Below are 8,289 nucleotides of genomic sequence, written 5' to 3' on the forward strand. Positions count from 1 at the left end.
AGTGCAACAGAATAGCACAATCAACAATCAACATATAGACGAGGGATCCCATAATCAACATATAAATGATCACATGAATTACAACATTAACAAAAGCCTATTATCAATACAACACAATACGAAAAGCAACATTTCACACTGCAGTGGAAGGACTTAAATACCTTTTTAGTATGAGGAAGGTCAGGTGTCCACTGGCGCGTAGAGTCAAGGGGGTAGGGGAGGCTTATCCGACAAAAATTCGTCGGGGGGCCCCAAAAGCGTCCCCAGACCCCTCCCGGGTCACGGCACGGTGGAGTCCTGGTTTCCTCCATGGTCGCCAAATTGAGGCCCCAAAAGGCCTAATAAAATTGTTTAGAGACAGAATTCCAAGCCTTTAAACAGCAAAAGCACACCTCCCCCCTCCCCTCTTTTCTTTTTTTTTTTTTTTTTTTTTTTTTGATATAACACCAGCCAGCACACCTTTCAGGATGCATATGTGTAATGTACAAAATTTAAACAAAGGAAAAACTACAACAAGCACATGATCTTGTCAAGAATGATTCATTCACCACTCCTAACTATACATATGCATCTAGGCTCATATTTATAATATTTAGGGAGGTGACTTGATCAACATGCTCATTATTCACAAAGGGGTGTGGGTTTTAGCATTAAAATTAGCTAAGGCAATACCTTCATCCTAACTGCCAGGACTAAGTTCTTACCAAATCTTGATCAAGTTTTCATCCTGTTATGGATCCTGCTTCAAAAAAATAGTTAACTGTGAAATACGTCTTTGGCATCCAACCACAGGGACTCACTGTTCTGAGTTTCAAAACACAAATCACTATGGTCACTCAGATTGCAAATATTTAGCTCTACCTGCTGACATCAAAAGAGACTCTGGTTTTTCTATGGAGATGTTGATGAAAAAATTAAAAAATGCAATACTGGATATTATCTGCCACGGTACTTTTTTGAAAACTCAAAATTACTGCTGTCTAATGGCATATTGAGAGTTCTCTTTTAGGTGACTGTTTAAGCTGAAATAATCTGCCAAAGAAGCAATTGTAAGAAAATTAGAAAATATTACACAGCATTTCTTTTGTGATAATATCCAGTGCATTTCATAATGGACCCTACCGATACATGTGCAATATTATTTTCAGCACAGCACAGTTGTCTTTTTACAAAAATATTTGGACAGAATAACTAGAGTGATTGAAAAACCTTTGTCCTGAAGATCACCCCTATGAAATACAAAGGTAGAGGTGAACAAAAGCGTTTAACTGAAAACCTGACAAAGTCTACATTTTGATATACAGACCAAATTTTCCTTAAATATTTATTTATAAATTGGAAGTTGGTAGCTGTGGTGTCTACAGCAGGGCTCACTTTCTGAGCAGCAGCAGTGTCTGTGAGGGCAGAGAGAGCAGCTGCAGCTGTAGCAGATACACTGGCAATGCCCACCGGCTGTATCTGAGTTGTGCCCTTGTGTGAGGGGGGGCGAGAAGCGGCTGCGGAGACAGGAGTGGGGGTGCTCTCTGTACGAGGAGCAGCTTTCACTCTCCGCAGCAACTCTCGGCCTCCAAAAAGGCATACTCATTCTCATGACTGTGCTTTTGTCTTACTCCTCACCAATATATGAGAAAAAAATTGACAAGACAAAATTAACATCAGAAGATTCAAAATGAAATGCTATTGCTACTAAAATCTGGTGGAGTCAGCCTGAAACAAAATGAAGTGGTACAATCTCCCAAACCAAAACTGGCAAGTGTAATTACCAACCAAGTCTTTTTTATCTCTGCATGAAACACCAGTGCACCATGCACCACAATATACATCAATACTGAGGACCATATTGCAATGATGGTCCTTAAGCAGCTTTACCTGCTTCTAGCATTCGCTCAGAAGCTTCTAACAATTGAGCTGCTGTAGCACCTTTTGGGAATAGTCCTAATGCACGTTTAGTTTTTTCATTAGCATTGTCATATGCTAACATATCAAAAAATTTTGTTTTCATCTCTTCTGACAAATCCAGATGTGATGTTATCGCTGAATATAAGCAATCCACAAATTCTGAATACAGCTCTGCTCCCCATGTTTAAATATTTGTAAAAGAGGGGGTTGCTTGTGCAGGCTCATGCATAGTTTGCAAAGCTTTATACGCCAATACTTGTGAAAGTTGTAACACTTCAGTTTGAAACCGTGCCTGCAAATCTGCACCTACAAAAGGACCAGCACCGAGTAACATTTGTGCTTGCACTCCGTATAATGCATCGGTGTTCTGTCTAGGAATCACAGCTGCATTTTCACACAGCATTTGCCATTTATGATGAAATTGCAGCTGTTGAGAAGGAGTTAACAGAGTATTAATGAGCATTTTTGTGTCATATGGCGTCAACAATTGAGCAGTAAAAAGATGTTGCAAAAGAGATTGAGTAAATGATGATTTCAAACCATACTGCGAAATGGCAGCTTTGGCCTCTTTTATCATTTTCCAATCTAATGCGACCCATTGACCTCCTCCTCCTGGTCCCACAATCACTGGAAAAGCCATCGGACCCATATTGGGAACCATTTCTCCTTCAACTATAGCATTTTGAATAATTCCCTTCCATTTAATTACCGGATCCATACTCCCACCCCCCACTATCCCCCCTCCCCACCCCCCCAAACTCCCAACATGATCCAAAAGAAATCAATACAACACCAATTATTATTTAAAATAGAGACAGGAGTGAAATATGAAATTCCTACAGTGGCTAAAAATCTACTTGTAAATCTTGCTGAAAACATTGTGAAGTTATTAATTGCAAAACAAAATACTAAGATGAGAACTGCTTTGTATCAAAATCGCTTAGCTTTGTGTATCAAAATCACTTAGCTTTGGATTATCTGTTTGCAAAAGAAGGGGGCATCTGTCAAAAATTTAATCTTAGTAATTGTTGTTTAGAAATTGATGATGAAGGAAAAACTGTGAATGAGCTTGTAAAAGAAATGAAGAAAATTGCACGTCCTAGTTAGGACTATGTGGGAACTTTATGGGCCGTGATTGGATTACTAAAATCGGGATAGTTGTGTTTGGGATATTTACAGGATTGTTAATAATTCCATGTTTAATACCTTGTTTTATTGGACTAATACACTTGGTTATACAAGGGATGCAGATATCTGCAGTACCTCTTGATATAATAAAAAACCAAAAGATGATCCAAAATTGATACCAATTCGGCAGGCGGTAACTCGATTGGAAACAAAACCACGAATCAGTACCATAAAACAGAAGATGGGGGATTGTGAAATATGTTCATCTAATCCCTGTCAATCTCTTACATACCCTTCTATAACCACAACCCTAAGATGTACATAGTTTCTTTTTTTTGCGAACGTTATCGGTTTGAACCAGTTCTGCTGCTGGCTGCATTGTGGTAAGAGAAGCCTATAAAGTGCATGAGCAAAGTTTGGGGTCATCCTAGGAGCGAGCTGAGGAGAAGACCTTAAGAGGTGAAGAGGGCATGCGCTGAAGAGGATACGATTCATTTGCAAAGACCAACCTTTTCTATGAATATGTATTAGTATGGGGGGGGCCAATGGGATGTCACATGGCAGGAAAAAAAGAGGGAGGAGACTGCAGGAGAACAGAGGACAACACGCAGATTAATATAATCAAAATATTGCCGTTTATTGAGAGTAGTGATAGCGCTTTTATACACAGTCAGGCCGATAACCTAATATAAGCATATTGCTGATTGGTACAGCACATTTTTCATATACCACATGGCACTATCTAACTGGTAAAATACAACTCTTTATGTGTTGTCTGTGAGATGCTTTCCCATCCTGTTATTCTTCTCTTCTGCTGCCAACTCCCTTATCTTTTGCCTGTATCTGATCTTTTAGTAACCTCGCAGCTGGGCCTCCAGGCCCTTAGCTCACTCTTGCTAATGCTAAATAGTCAGGATTGCTCACGTGTCCGTTTTATTCCAAAAACTCCCAGCAGGAGACTTTGGGAGAAAAACGCATAAAAGGGAGGAACGGAATTTTGCCGCGCGTGCGTCTTGGTGGAGCGGAGACTCCTGGCGCACCCAGCGCTGTTTGCTTGCCTTTATTCGCTTAATAATTTGTAAATTTTGATTACAATCCTGTTTGGGTCTCATTTATCTCAATTGGGGGCTCGTCCGGGAAGGTCTCAGTTCCTGAATTCTGACTTGATCTAGGAGTGGCGCCCCACCTTTTGGTGGCTCCTGTTCGGGGAGTGGGTCGGCCCTGGCCGGGCACATTTCCTCTGCGGCGGTGCACCGCGACCGGCTCCGGGTCGTCTGGGAAGGCCTCCGGCAGGCAGGTGGCCTGCTGCCGCGCGAGCCATGGTGGGTGTTCCAGCTCCTGGGCAGCAGGTGTCGTCGAATCCCTTGGCCGAGGGAGAGAACTTCCGCCGCGCCCTACCCCACCCAAAGGTGCGAGCCCTTGTTCCTCCTCCTTCGCATGAGGTTAAGGGGTGGGGTCCTGCAACAAGCCCAACGGGTGAGCCCCGGCCGGCCGATGCCACGTGGAATCCCGTGGGCGGGAGCTCACGCACAGTACCTGCTTCCATGGGGTAGAGGGGAAAGTGTGTGCGCACTGTTTGCATCCCGCCGGGGAGAAGACCTCCAAATGTGGTCTCTTCTGAGACGTTGTGTTGGGGTGGCGGGGCGAGAGACGGGGAACAGATGAGAAGTCTGAGGAAGAAGGAGAGAAAGGAAGCAAAAAGGAAAAAGAAAATTGAGACCCAAACTCGGTAGTCTTTATCTTATTAGCATGAAGAGGAAAAGTGTCGGAGTTGGGGTGAAAGGTTATGGGACGCGAGGCACTGGAGGAAGAACAAAATGTTAAAACCAAACCGGCTTATGAGAAAGGTAATACAGCTCAAGCAAACCAACATACCCTACTGAACTCGTACAGCAGCAGAGGATCTCTTACGGGAGACAGCCTCAAAAGCTTTCCTGAGGGCTAGGGAGGCGGTAGCTGCAGCTCTCCCCTTGTCTGCCAAGCCAGTCATTTCATCATAAACGGTTATCGGGTCCGTCAATCACGACTCTCCCTTTGTGAAGCCATGGCGGCAACTCATGATGACCCTCTTGTCCTTCATGGGCCATCGCCTTCGCAGGGATCGAGGTGAGGATAACTGGCCTGTAGATCCCTGGGTCTTCTTCCATGCCCTTCTTCAAGAGAAGGGTGACATTTGCATTCCACTACTCCTCAGGCACCTCTCCCTATCGCCATCACGACTGGCTTCACAGACATCAGCCTGCTAACCCAGCGCGGTTAGACAGACCTCTCCCACTCCCTCTCCTCTCTTCTCCTCGCCTTGCCAAACCTCCTTTAATTTTTCTCATTTTATTTTACCGCCAGAACAGACATCCACTTGAACAGCCTCCCCCCCAAGGACGAGGTAGCGTCACCAAACCTCGCCGGGTCGCTTGGAGAGAGAGAGAGATGAAGACGCCTCTCAGGGGGGGTGTCTCGGATGCCCCAGTAACACAGTGGTCAAGGGCAACAAAGGATCCGCCTGCTACCCCCACAGCCCTCCTCACCAGAAAAGGGATATCAACAGGGCTTTAACACACGGCCATTGATAAAAGTGCTCCAAAGGGAGCGCGATGCTTCCAACAACTTGCGCTCCGCCAAAACCACCATTGCATGGCACGACTATAGCATCACATACACTATTTTCCAAATTTTAAGCAGCAGCAGCAACCTCTACGCACCGCCTTTACGTACGTTTGCGTACCACTTCCGAAAAGCTAAGAGTTTGCTTCCTACAAGACCCAGGACACTGCTAAGCGGTTCCAGCATCACGCTTCAAATGATCGGGCAAATCACTACCTATACGCAGAACGCTGTTACCAGGACAAAACGTTCCACATACTTACACTCCGGGGAGGCACCAGTTCAACTTGCAGAACTATTTCCCCCAGCAACACGCACGAGACAGAGGTCATATCCCCATCCTCTATCTTTATTGTGCAATTGCTGCCCAGTGCACACGTTACCTTCCACAGACTCACGCCACAAAACATCAGACCTCAACAGTGCCTAGATTGACAACGGGCAACAGACAAAAATCCATTCAGTGGCCATTTGTACATGTGCGGCAACTCTCGTGGTGCAAAACTCTTAGCCGGGTGGACAGCCCGACTGACCGCCACCCAGAATACGCAGATGTACTCGACAGACAGACCGCCCACCCTCGGGCCCTTCATCCACAACCGTCTGGAATCCCTTGTTCAGTCCCAGGTGAGCAGCACGCTTCTCGACAACGATCATTAAAGGACCAAGAAGCTGGAGAAGTACAAAACCATAAATAAATTCAGAAAAAAAAAAAAGGCCACACACAAAGAGGGGAGAGGGCAGGAAGGGAAGGAATCACAGCAGGGAACCCCACAGAGAAACCACTTAGCCAATTCCTAGCAATTCAACCATTGCGCTTCAAATTACCACCTCTCCCCCTGCAACTGACACTTTCCAAGGAAAGATACAAACACCAATTATTCACACTACTATAGTAGAGGAAAAATAAACAAACCACAACCAGCCACACCATTTTTCTCAAGCGAGACAATAACGGACTACAAAACACCCAGAGAAGCTACGTTTGTGTCTGGGTTGAAGCCCCCATTAAAACTTCAGGCAAAATACCCAGTTCTGCTGGAAAATAAACTTGAGGCTGCCTTTTTCGTGCATTTACAAAGTCTTCGAACTTGACTTTTACCTATAAAAGCGAAGCACCCAGCACCTCTCAACCAGATTGCCCCTTCCTCCCTCTCCCCTGACCTGCCACAAACCACAAGCCCTCTCCTCCCTATTACAAGAAATACTAATAACTCTTACTCTAGACCATGACGACAGGCATCAGACTGCGCTCCAAAACAACACTGCATTTTGCACCTGAAGCACATACCCTGCCATGAGCATTGTCTTATAAAACTGCTTTTAGTCAAAACGCTCAATTCCATTACAACCAAGAGGCAAAGGATTATAGCGCCAGAAAACCCAAAACAGCCTACCACGCCCTATCGACACCAAAAGGGGGGATGGCAAAAGAGTCTAGGAAATGAGGAACTAATCACGGCTACAGCTGAGCGTCCAGGAAGCTTCCCAGTACTTACAGAATCACCACAATCTTCTGCTTCAGATAACCTCATAATCGGCTCCTTCGGCATGACTAGGAAAAGCATCGGAGTTGGGGTGAAAGGTTATAGGACGCGAGGCACTGTTGGAAGAGCAAACGGTTAAAACCTGACCGGCTTCAGAGAATGGTAATACAGCTCAAGGAAACCAACATGCCCCGCTGAATTCAAACAGCAGCAGATTAACGGACACCCCAAACGCAAGCCGAAACCTTGATTTTTCTTGCGCCTCGATAATACTTTCTACACGTAAAGTACAACGTATTTACAGAGCCCCCTCCACAAGTGGGATTCGGCACACAAGACGATGGGGGTAAGGAGACGGGCCAGTACTTCAGATAAGCGACCTCTGGTACGTTTTAGGTTGGTTGGACCGATTCCTAGAGCAGCTTTTCTATTCAACGCCGGCCACGCAGAGGCACGACAGGAGACAAAGGCATTAACCGAATCGGCAAAGAACTTAGTGAAGTGGACCATCAGCGGACGTTAGTTCTCCCTGGAGCTCAACTATTATACAAAAGCACGTGAAACCTCTATGACGCTCCTCTTACGAAGCGCATCCTTAAGACCTGCTTTTCTCCTACGGAGAACCAACTCATTACGGTCACGGCGCTAGGAACCGAGGCGAGACGGACAGCACCAGCAACCCTGAACGCCCTGCGGTAATCGGGGAGGTGGAAATGGGGAACGAGCACCGAAAAAGCGCGAGTTGTAGGGATAGCGCAGTAGAGAGCTCCACAACCCAGAGACACCACGTCCCTCCCTCCCTCCCTCCCTCCCTCTTTCCAACCCCTCAAACACTCACCAGCAGCAACGACGGCACCCGCCCTGCCGCGCTCCCGAACACCGCGCAACCGGACCTCGGCTCGGGGTGCTTGCGAGCGCGGGGGGAGGGGAACAGTAAAGGAAGACAAAGGGAACAGCAAAGGAACCGGAGCAGGCGGGGGGGGGAACCGCTCACGGAGAAAAGCTGCGGCTACCACCTCGTTCTCGTAAATGACATTGCAGGGGATGCGCCTTGCCGAGGACCTTTCCGAAGGCAGCTGCGGCGCAAACAGGCTCGGTCGGACACCCAAGTCTCTCCTCAGCCAAAACGACCCTTCCCGTCCCCACGCTTCCTCAACTCGACCACGCCTTCCTC

The 8,289-nt window shown here is 46.4% G+C and overlaps 1 long non-coding RNA gene across 1 annotated transcript; it reads right to left on the bottom strand.

Annotated features, from left to right (window-relative positions):
• Positions 1–6,231: 6,231 nt before the first annotated feature.
• On the bottom strand, positions 6,232–8,085 carry LOC115600028. The gene is made up of 3 exons (XR_003988781.1): positions 7,954–8,085; positions 7,128–7,231; positions 6,232–6,300 (listed from the first exon to the last, which is right to left on the bottom strand). It is a non-coding gene; the product is annotated as an uncharacterized LOC115600028 (long non-coding RNA).
• Between the last annotated feature and the right edge of the window lie 204 nt (positions 8,086–8,289).

This window comes from Calypte anna, chromosome W, assembly GCF_003957555.1.
Source record: "Calypte anna isolate BGI_N300 chromosome W, bCalAnn1_v1.p, whole genome shotgun sequence".
Classification (NCBI taxonomy): domain Eukaryota; kingdom Metazoa; phylum Chordata; class Aves; order Apodiformes; family Trochilidae; genus Calypte; species Calypte anna.